The sequence below is a fragment of the Simochromis diagramma genome, unplaced genomic scaffold (assembly GCF_900408965.1).
Source record: "Simochromis diagramma unplaced genomic scaffold, fSimDia1.1 OVJJ01000150.1, whole genome shotgun sequence".
In the NCBI taxonomy this organism is placed as follows: Eukaryota; Metazoa; Chordata; class Actinopteri; order Cichliformes; family Cichlidae; genus Simochromis; species Simochromis diagramma.
In genome coordinates, this window is record NW_024387083.1 from 2,267,390 (window position 1) to 2,279,189 (window position 11,800).

Below are 11,800 nucleotides of genomic sequence, written 5' to 3' on the forward strand. Positions count from 1 at the left end.
AAGTTTCGATGTCTATTGCTTTAAAATATATAGCCTTTTGAAATTAGATGATTTTTTAATGGAAGCTGTGCACAGTTATTGGGTCACTCTAAATGGAAAGGGTGCTAAACACACTCTGCTGATTCAATGATGACACCTATTAGACCTCAGTGGAAGGAAAACAAACCGCAAGCACAAACTTTGTATTCCATGTTAATGAGAAGGCAGATTCAAAGAATTATTGATTGCCAAAGAGCAGACTTGCTCTGAAAGAAACTAAGGGGAAGGGAAGTGATAAAGAGATTGTGCTGTACTACATAGATATTGATTAGCTCGCACCCTGACTCATAAATCAAACATTTAAGCCCTTGCCAGGACCAGGCTCAGCTAAGACAGGTGGAGTGGGAACAGGTCCACATGCGTTGTGAAGCTGTATAAAAAATTGGTGCTTCTTGGTTTGTAATTCAATGACAGACTTCAGATTTAGTGCTGTCAGGTTAGATCAAACCTTTGCACTGCAAAGGACCTTTGAAGTCAGTGTGCTTAAAAATCCTTGCAAACGTAACATAATTTACCGTCACTGTACTCACTGCTTGTTGAACTGAGAGATCGTCCCCAGAGAGCTGCCTCATGAGTCCACGAACCACTTATCTGAAGAGGAATGACTTCAGATCACCATTACAGTGCGATATGTCCTGAGGTCCTGAGGGAAATTTCTTGAAATTTGGAAATTATTCAAGATTGAACTATTCAGAATTTGGCAATTAAAGGTCCCTGTTAAAGCAGCAGGTTTTGCCTGTCCTTTACACTGAGATGTCCAGTGGAAAAGGCCACGAATCAGGTGTAGAAGTCTTGCTCAACAGGGGTTCATGATGCAACACAGTCCACTAGGATATAGATTAAGTCACAGTTACTGTTGTACATGTCAGGGTCCTGGGTCTGAGCGACCCAGGACCCTGAGCAGTTATGGACTTATCTTTTATTTTATGTATTTTTGGTAGTGCTGTCCCTCTTCTCCCTATTTGCAGATATGTGTGTGTGTGTGTGTGTGTATGGATGCAGGTGTTTCTGCGAACACCTGTTTACAGGCGCCTTCAGGCCTGGTGGCTAGGGGACTGGCTGCAGATCGTGTGTGCCCGCGGGGGTCAGTGTTTAACGGCTGCTTCTATTGTTTTCCTGCAGGAGGAACGTGGAGAGGAAGGACAGCTTGTGTTAACTGGGAAACACACACAGGAGTCTTGGGGAGCAACGGGGATAAATTGTGCATCTATTGTTAACCACACTGTAAATAAACGCACTGTTTGAATCGCAGAGTCCTACATCTTGGGTCCTCCTTCCCACATCCCCACGGTTTGCCCTGGCAAACCCTGACAGTACATGTGTGTTACTTTACAGACTCGCTATCAGAACTTTGTCACTCTGAGTCAAACGATTTGATACAAAGAACAAAGCACAGCAGAGATCACAGCAATTGCTAAGATCAAGACAAATTAGATCTGTGACACAGAACAATGTCCGTCTAGGCCACCGGTGGAAGAGTGCTGTCTTTGTGACATGTGAAGCACGAGTAATGAAGAGTTGTGCCCATTCGTGAATGAGATGGCACCGCTGGGAGATATTGCTCTGTTTCAATATGACAAAGAAGCTCACTGAGAGGCACAAGGTCACTGACAACCCCTGGGGGAACTGCTATCTCCTCATGACGGCAGCTGCAGTGCTATGCATGCACAAACACAACACACAAACACACTGCGTTGGAGTGAGGGAGTATGAATATGATACCTTATGTGTTATGCTTGAAGGTTAATGAGATGAGAAATGGTTGACAAAGGGTGGATGACTTTTTGTTAGCAGTCTAGCTAATGTTTCACAAGCAGGAAGCAGGCTTACATGATGGGTGTTAAACATTTGAGAGCACACATGCTACTTCCTGTGGACACAGAGAAACGGTGAGACGATGCAGTAACATGTAACAGTTAAACATCCCAAAGACATAAAGATCAGGTACTAAAGTACAAGGATGAAGAGGTTTCAAGCATAAAAATGAAGAAGGGGCGAACAGATGTGGATTGAATTCCATGGAGGTTTATGACCCAGGAGAAATCCCTACAGTGAAAGGAACAGAACAGAAAGTCTCTTTGAATCATGCACATGACTCATATTTAGAGCTGCAGCCACTCGGTGGGCTGACACAATATTTCTATGCAATAATATCACTTGAGTATTATAAGAAAAAGACCAGATTAATTACAGTATTTCATTGAGGAACTGTGTGGTTTTTAAAAAAAATAAAATAAAACAACACTGACTATTGTCAGTATATAACTTTTGTGTTTGTTGAGCATGCATTACCAACTTGAATATATTTTGTCCACAGTGACAAGACCTCCTACTCCTCTCTGCAATAATATTCTCCCAAGGACATAACGTTTTTTGGGGGGCTCCAGCTGCCAGTGTTAGTACTGCGGTACTATACTTAATGACAGACAACATTAGTCATCATTAAGTCATTAAGTCCCTGAATCATTTTACTTTTAACATCTATGCAGGCAGTGGTGTATAAGACTGTGTCAAAGGGGATGCAGTGGCAGACCTTATAATTCTTTTAACAGACCCAAATGCAGACACACAAGACAGGGCAGGGCTTAAACAAAAATCGAGCTGTTTATTAGGCTGGAGTAAATGACAAGCAAGAGCGTAGATGCAAAGGCAAAACTTAACTAGAGCTACACTGGGAAAAACTAAATACTAAACTCAAGGGACAAAGAACATCAAAAGAAGATAATAAAAACCCGAAGACGGATTACAGAACATGGAAACCAGGAAACATGGAAGCTAGGGAACTCAACGTGAAGACAATGACAACGAATGACAGAAAACTCACACACTAAATACACAGAGAGGAGACGAAGGGAGTGGCAACACCTGAGGAACACAGCTGAAACAAACGAATGTGATGCCACAGGGGAAGCAACACAGAACGTGGACATGAGACAGTCAAAATAAAACAGGAAACACCGTGAGACGTGGACTTGTACATGAAATTGACACAGGAGGAAAGGCAGACGAGAGAGGGAACACAAGAGAGCATACATGAAAGCACAACACACAGCACAACACTACAACGACGCGACGGGAAGCTGTGAAATGTGTGTTTCTGTTTTATTTTGTTAGTATATTGTCTTTCTTGTGCTTTTATTTGTTTCCCTTTTTGTTTCCAAATTATTATTCCTAGTTTCTGGTCCCTTAGTACCCAGTTATATGAATTTCAGTTTAAGATTATTCAGCTCCCACTGTTGAGACAAGACTGTGGTTATCAGGAAAATTTACTTTGATAATTAAGTGGGAACCAATGAAATGGTAATAACATGATACTTGTTTAACCTGATACCCAAATATTACAACATTATAAGCTGTAATAGCAAACGTGAATACTGTTGCACACAGATAAGTATGAATTCAATCTTTAATGGTAAAATTAAAAAGTAAAATAAAATTTTTTAGAAGTTAATGTGAATTGGAAGGGAAGGAAAATAAATAATGGATTTTTTTGTTGTTGTAGAATTTAAAATCCCTCGCTAGATATTCTACTGTCCATCAATAATGCATCGGACTTTCTGTTGCATATGAAAGCCATTTTTTTTAGCAGGGGAAAGAAAAGAAGGAAAGAAAGGCAGGCACAAGAATTTCACATCTGTATCGCTTACAGGATGGTTGGCGTTTTAAGTTTTTCTGCCTTATCTTCTCCTCGGGGGCTCAAAATGGCCTTTTACTGCTGTCACTTTCTTTTCTCACAGTTGAGGTCTGGCGTGAAGTGACAGCACAGTTGTGCAAGTGGTGGGAAGGAGTGGGTGTGAAGACTTTGCACATCAGTGGTACACAAGAGATAAGACACAGTATGCTCCTGATTTTCAAAGTAAAAAAATAGCAAAACTGCTTTCTGATTTTTATCATGATCATTAGAGGGGCACACACACACACACACACACACACTCCTCGTGCCTATGGTACGACAACTTTTCTCCGTGCCCCTGGTACACTGCATAGAAGCACTTTGCCACCCACCCACCCACACACACACACACACCCACACACACACAGTTTAGGAGGCAGAAATAAATCTCGTGTTTCAGCAGGATCACTCATATCACACACTTTTTTTCAGTATAGCTTTTGTACTCCTTCTTGACAAAGTGAGAACAAATTTGTTCGCCCAGCTGAGCCAGGTCAGTTAGGAAATCAGGGGCAACGCCCCCGTCTTACTGTGGCTTTAATTACCATCTGTGACAGCTAGACTGGTGTTGTTTTTTTACTGTGTCTATTTTATTCTCAGTTTGTGGGAAACACAGATTTCTTGAGTGTCACAACATCTTAACTGAACAACACAGTTACAAAACTACAGACCAGGAATGAGGACAGGTGAGCAGACACGGGTACACAAACAGATGACCTGACAATGAACAAAGGAAGATAGAGGACTCAATTTCACTTAAAGGCAATGAGGGAAGTGGAAACACATGGGAAACACAGCTGACACAAATGAACATGACGCAAAACTAAACACACCGAACATGAAACACAAAACTATCAAAATAAAGCAGGAAGCACTGAGATGTAGACTGACACATGAGCTTGACACAGGAGGAAAGACAAATGAGAGAGTGGAGGAGATAGAGACATGATGGTCTGTTGAAACATGGAATTACACACAGGAAAGGGAGTTAAGACATCTCGACAAGACAACATGGAAATGGAAATGTTTCCTCATAGCTGGCTATTTTTAGAGGAATGTATTATTTTGTTTGTTTGTACCACTTAACACTGAACTATGAATAAAAAAAATCTATTTTAAATCATATATTTAGGCACTTTATACTAAAAGCCTGTCTCAAACATGTAATTTGTTCCCATTTCTTCTGTTGAAACTATTTAAAATGTCAAACATAACACATTTAGACAAGGATAAAATGATTTTTTTACACAGGTAAAATCGTGGCATATCTCAGTATGATGTGCAGTGTGTCCTTAAAAATTTCACGTGTTTGGACAAGTGGAGGACAAAAGAAGAAGTGTCAGGTCTAAAAAAAAAACCCATCTAAAGCAGGTGAATAATTTCTGAAAGTAATAAATGCCCTTAAACACTAGCAAGGATCTGACACAAAACTTAAGAGATGCATCTCGCTCTTCAGTTGATGCATTTACTGTTCACTGAAGCCTCATCAGAAATGGTCTCAGTGGAAGAATGGCTGTGAAGAAGCAGTTCTTAAGGAAGTGAAACAGGAAGAAAGGGCTAAGGTATACCAAATTTAAACAAGAAGAGGACTGAAAATTCAGTGGCAACATGTCTTATAGATGGAGCCAAATTTGGTTCTGTTTTTAATAAGGTCAGCAAAGAAGTATTACAGTGAGTATCTATAAAACATCATAAAGCGTTACTATCAGCAAACATACTCTCAAAAGCGCCAGTTTGTTGCAGTTTGTGAGTGCGGATCCCACGTAGATTACTTTTTTTTTTTTTTAGTGGTGGAAATGGGGTTCCATAATGGTTTAGAGCTGCATTTCAGCCAGTGATTGAGATATTATTAAAACTGATGAAACTATGAACACAGAAAAATATCCTCCGAGTTTGAGCTACCATGCACCTCTATCTGGAAAGTATCTGATTGGCAGCAGCTTCATTTTTCAGCATGACAATGATCCCAAACACACTGTCAATGCAGTGAAAGCATACCTAGATTGGAAAACATGCAATGACCTCCCCAGAGCTCAGGCCTCAGTATTACTAAAGCAGTATGGGATCATTTGACAGAGAACAGACGAAAAGGCAGCCAACATCTAAAGAAGAGAAAAACGTCCTTCAAGAAGTCTGGAGAAGTATTCCTGAAGACTACTTAAAGAAATGATAAGAAAGCTGCTTAAGAGAGGTCAGGCTGTGCTGAAGAATAAAGGTGGTCATACCAAATACTGACAGTGAAGCTTGTTATTGTACAAACACAGTTTTTACCTCATACACTGCATTTCCATGTGTGTTTGCACTTGTTTCAATAAATTGCTGGACCTATTTCCTATTTTCTAACAAAGCATAAGAGGATAGGCTCAAGATGTTTGCACATTCCTCTGTCTGCTTTGCAAATTAAACCATGCTTGTGGCTTGTGCTATGACACCAAAAAGAAGACATCATAGTGGCTCTGTCAGAGTGCAAAGATTAACTTTGAAAAGTAACAAAAGAGCAACAGATCTCTTGCTGTATGACATAGATTGTTATGTTTGGCACAAAAATCAACACAACAGTTTTTTTGTAGAGAAAGTAATGATTGAGTGTTTACAAGTAATGGCAGATCATCGTGTCCGCAGTGGATGGAATTTGTCAGACACAGGGGGAGACTGCATAACTGGAAGCCTCCTGCCAGCTGACACCAGAGACCCTTGGGGTGAGGGGCCTGATTCAGATCAATATGCTCTATGTTACAAACTTGCCTGAGGCAGACTCATGTATGACACATCGCGGTACATTCAGGTATTTGCGCTCACACAGCTTTTCAAGTGATCGCTCTGTTTTTTATCTCAGCCTTCGAGTCTCTTCTGCAGTGTCAGATGGTTTTTTTTTATTTCTGTGGAGTCGTCATCTTGCAGCACAGATTGTTAGCCATCGTGCGTGGCTCCCTTCAAAGGCCTGCGTGCAGCCTGATGTCAGCGTGACTTACTTCATCATTGGCTCAAATCAGCATCAAAGCCCCATCAAACACGAGGCTGTTGCAGATGGCGGCTGTGTGCTCCGTTGCCTTGTTTGTTTGAGTGGCTCTGTCAAGTACTTGTTAATTAGGAAGAAGGGAAACCCGTGCTTCCCAGCAGGCTGAATGCTGCCCTCAACAGCTTTCAATGATTAACCCCTTCCATCTCTCCAAATAACAGATCAGTAAAAGATGATGTTGCTCACTGTTGCACACTATGTGCTGAGCACATTTCTCTCTGTGTGTTTTCATTTGATCCCCTGTGCGCACTCAGACTTTCTCAAAGTACTCCTCAGTGCACATGCTGCCATGCTCGGATGCACTCTCTGTTTGGCTAGAAAGGAAAATGATGTACTGTCTAGAGTTGTCTCAGTTCCTACTATAGTCTGTGCTGAGCTGGGGAGCATCTGTGGGGCTAGTAAAGAATGAAAGATATCTGAACAAACATGAACACACTAGTATCAGCATGGCAAACAAAGAGTTAGTTACTTAGCCATTAATGATTTGAAGCGAGCAGTTGCTGAGTTAAACTGATGTTAACTTTGAGCCAAATGGTTTTGGCGATAACCACTGGGAATGAAAAATACTTTTAACTGACATATGACAAAGACGGTTACGTACACAAACGGTGCCATTGGTAACTTTATTCCTTGCATCGTCGTCTGAATCATGTAGATGTCAAGTTACCCACGTTACACACACTCTGTGAAAAACTTTACAATCTACTGACCCAACGTAATACCTAAACAAACAAGCCCTGTTTTTTTTTTTTTTTTTTTTTTGGGACAATCAATGAAGCGGAAACAAGGGTCCTGAGTGACCAAAGGCTGTCGAGTGAGATTTAGTTCCACCCAAGATCTATCCTAACTAAAACTGCTGAAAATGCAGTGCCTTGCAGCTTTGTTTCTGTACAGCGTTCCCATGGAGACACCTGTCCACCAACTACCAAAAGCACCTACAATGGGTACACCAGCAACAGAACTGGACAGTGGATGTGTGGCCTGGTTTTCTTTTTACATCATGTGTCACTGAGGAGGAGATAACAGCAGGTAGAGGACAAGCTTGTGGAGGCAGTTTGACGCTCTGGCTGATGTTCTGGGAAAGCTTTGACAACTTAGCTCCTATCTAGAGATTGTTGCAGATTTCCATATTAATGGTACTCTCTGATGGCACTGTAGTCTGTGCCAATCCCCAAAATTAACATAGCTGGCAACATGTGTTCATGTGTCCACTGGGGAATGTGGATGGGGGAAATTACAACTTGAACGCTTTTAATGGCTTAATATTAATCAAATTACTATATATCTATATCTACTATAGCCTTTATAGTGAATTTATCTAGTTTGTTAAGGACTACGTGACAACATTACTTCAAGTAGACTGACACCTCAGACATTAATTAAGTAAAATATGTGTTGCTTAGCTGATATGTAAGCTAAACAGTTCCAGAAAAAAACTGGTGAAACGTTTATGAATACATTCATCACATGTCCTCATACCTGAAATGTCTCTAGTGAGGTTATCTTGAAAATTAAAACACTTTTGGGGGTTCTCCCTCTAGCCTAACCTAACACTTTAAAAACATGAAACTCATTCTGATTAAGTATCTGTGGGATGGGCTGCAAAAAACAGTCAGGTCCATGGAGGCTTACACTTACACGATCTGGTGCTAACTGAGCTACCCAAGTCATTTTAATGTTTCAATGCCACATTCTAAGCTTACCTTAGCTTAGGAAACATGAGAAAGAAAAAGGCTGATTTATCTGAAAGTGTTGCAGTATGCCAATTTTTAATAGTTGTTGCTCAGTTTAAACACGTAAACATGATAGTTAAAGCACTGTAGATGGTAGATGAATTTCATAACCCCTTTATATATTAACTGAGCACAGAAACGGTTCCATCCTTTGTGCAAGTTTAAGTGCAAATGTTTAAATTTGTGTTTACAGCACAAATGCTTCCTTCTTCCCATTAAACTCTTAGCAAGAAAGCAAAAAAGCTTATTTCCCAAAATACTGAGCTTGTGATGACGATTGTGTACAATATCAGTGCTGTGACCAGCCACAGCTGTGGGTGCATGTCCTCTTGGAGAACTTCAAGGGCCTGAAATTACATGGCTCGAGTAAATGTGTCTGCAGAAATCTTTGATTTGAAATGAGTTGATGTTTCAGCTTCAGCTACTGTGCAGCCCCGTTTTGTGTGTGTGGTCTGAGAGTTCTCACACTTAACATGCTCTGGCAGTAAGTCAAAGTGGTGGTGTCAAAACGTATGCAGAAATCGCAGCGTTTATTCTCCATGGATTACCTCAGGCAGGCCATTATTTAAATGTTGCCATTGTTGCATTTTTCACTTGCACCTCAACTGCTGTGACACGCCACAGCAACTTCAGCTTAGTCCCATTTGTGAAACGCCCTGAAGATAAGACGCATATGTATAAAGTATAAAGACTTGGACTCAGTGCGTTGCGATGATCTCATGAAGCTCATGAACCCAATTTTTTTTAAAAAAGGAAGTCTGCTAAGAGTTGCCCTGTATTTATAGAAAAGAAAACTACAAGATTATGAGACCTACATAGTGAGCAAAGGGATGAATAGAAAATGTCCTGTTTGGAAAGCACTTCCTCTGTTAGACAAACGTAAACTTTCTGGGGGGAAATGGAGTAAACTTTCTGGTAAATCAATTTGTATCTTTGGTGAAAAAAAATGACATCAGTTTGATTTGTGGGAACATATTTTTTTCTGCCTCCACGTTTCCTAAAATAACCACAGTTTTGCTTTGGTCATGAGAAGCTGACCTCAGCAGCACTGCACAAATCTCATATACTAGCCCTTCGCTCACAATCCTCCTAATCCTTTTTCCCCACACTGCTCCTGCTTTTGCTGGATTTGGCTGAAAACCTATGAACTGCAGCTCGGAGACTTTACTGTCATATTACTAACTGCTAGATACACTTTTAACTTTCTTAAAATCGACTTAGAAAAAAATAAGCTATGCAATGGAGCAATATTGATAAGCCAATCAGTAGTGAGCATATTGATTGGCTCCAATTAACGTCCATTTAATGTAAAGTGCGTTTATGAAAGTACAGGTAGTTAAAAGCAGTGTTAAAGATAAAAGTTATGTTTTCGTTGTTGTTGTTTTTTTAACTGCACTTCAAAAAGCTGCCTTGCCTACGTGACTCAGTGTTCAGAGGAAAAATTGTGCAACTAGTTAGCTCAACAGCCCTTTCTCACTTTTCACAGGACCCTCTCATCTTGCTCACAGCTGTTTCCCAGGCTGTAATCTACTCTGACAAATTACTTTCAATTAAAACATACAAAGACAACAAAGTCTGATTAAAGCAGATTTAATAAGACATCTGCTGCTTGTTTGTGTGAACATGTTTGTAACATATGCGCAGTCACACTGTGGAGACCTCCTTCTAGCTCTTTGGCCTTTTGCTGACTTCTGCTCTGCACTCTGACCCTTTTTTTTTTGTTAATGAATGTTTCAAATCCAAGATAAAAAGAACTGGAGTATTTACCACGGGCAAAATCAAACCAACGATTACACTACAAATGAAAAGTGTTTTTTCTGTTCTCACTGCCAGTTAAAATTTTAAAGCCAGACACCCTCAAAACACTTCTATTTACTGCGTCCTAAAATGGTTACAGAATCCATAAATATGCACAAATGTGTCTTTGGTGTACACAGCTACACTTTTTTCCCCCAATAATTTGCTTTTGTGGCGGTTACCTTAACTTGGCTCTCTTTTTTGTTAATGTATAAAACTTCTGAATTGAAGATACCTATAAAAGTGTTTATTATTATACCTGTAAAGCCTGAACCTTGAAATAATTGACAGGAAATACACTTTTTTTTTTTAACTGAAGTGTTTATTGGACCTTTTGGAAAACTTTCAAACAAAAATTGAGTTACAATTTTCCATATATATATGTTTTAATTGTTATCAGTCTTTCCACAACTGGGATTTGTGCAATTTATTGGGGGGAAAAATATTAATCAAATATGATATACTTGACATTACAGCATTATGTTCATTCTTCTCCATCATGTCCAAATCAGCCTGATAAAGTTCCTTAATACATGTGTTATGTATGGCCCAAAATGGCCTCCATACAAGAATGTAGTAAGCTCTAATGTTGACCAACAGGAAACCACCATGCTCACAATGCAATGTGAGCAGTGTGAGCGTTTTTTCCCTCCAAGTCAGACTACAGGCTGAGGACACAACTCCGGCCTGGAATCCAAGAGGTCAGGGTTGTTAGCCTTATCAGGCCTGGCGTTGTTAGAGGGTGGGTCTCCACACCAGATCCCGGGGCTTCCACTCTCAAGCTCAAACTTCTCCAAATCTTCACCAATTTCCTTTCCTTGGGCACAGAGGGTCTCCAATCCAGTCTTTTTTATCCCAGCAGATCCACATGAATCCTACTTAAAACGATTCCTCCCTCCAGCATCATCAGATTACCTTAAAAGCAAAACCGGGCCAGGTTAAAAATCCTTTCCTTTAAAATGTGCACTTTTCATCCTGGAGTCTCCAAGGTCAACTGTCTTCCTTACTTAGAAAGCAGTTTGCTAACTGTAGCATGGGAGGTGGGTGGTCTCGTAGGTTGTCTTGCATTGAAATCTGCTGCAATGACCCGGTAACTGCGTTCACCAGATATCAACACAATTTCGATCTCCTCCTCACGTGTTAACCTCTTCGACATGTCAATGGCTGTGAACAAAGAGAAACTTGTAAATAACTTATGGAAGAATAAAGTTACGTTTAACCAAGCACACCATTGTTTTTCTTGTGACATTACCAATAAGTTTGATGTGTCACATGGCCCTCTTCCTATTGAAAAAACAAAAGTTGTATCCAAGATGGCCGACTTCTAAATGGCCACCGTGCTCACCACCCATCTTGAGGAGTTTGCCCCCTCACATATACTAATGTGCCACAAACAGGACTTTAATATCACCAACCATTCCCATGTTATTACGGTGTATCCATATAAATTGCCCACTCTGTAGAACAAGAATAGACCTCAGCTGCGTAGTTCACAACCGAACACATCATGCTTCCTCTATCGAAGAGTAAGTATAACAG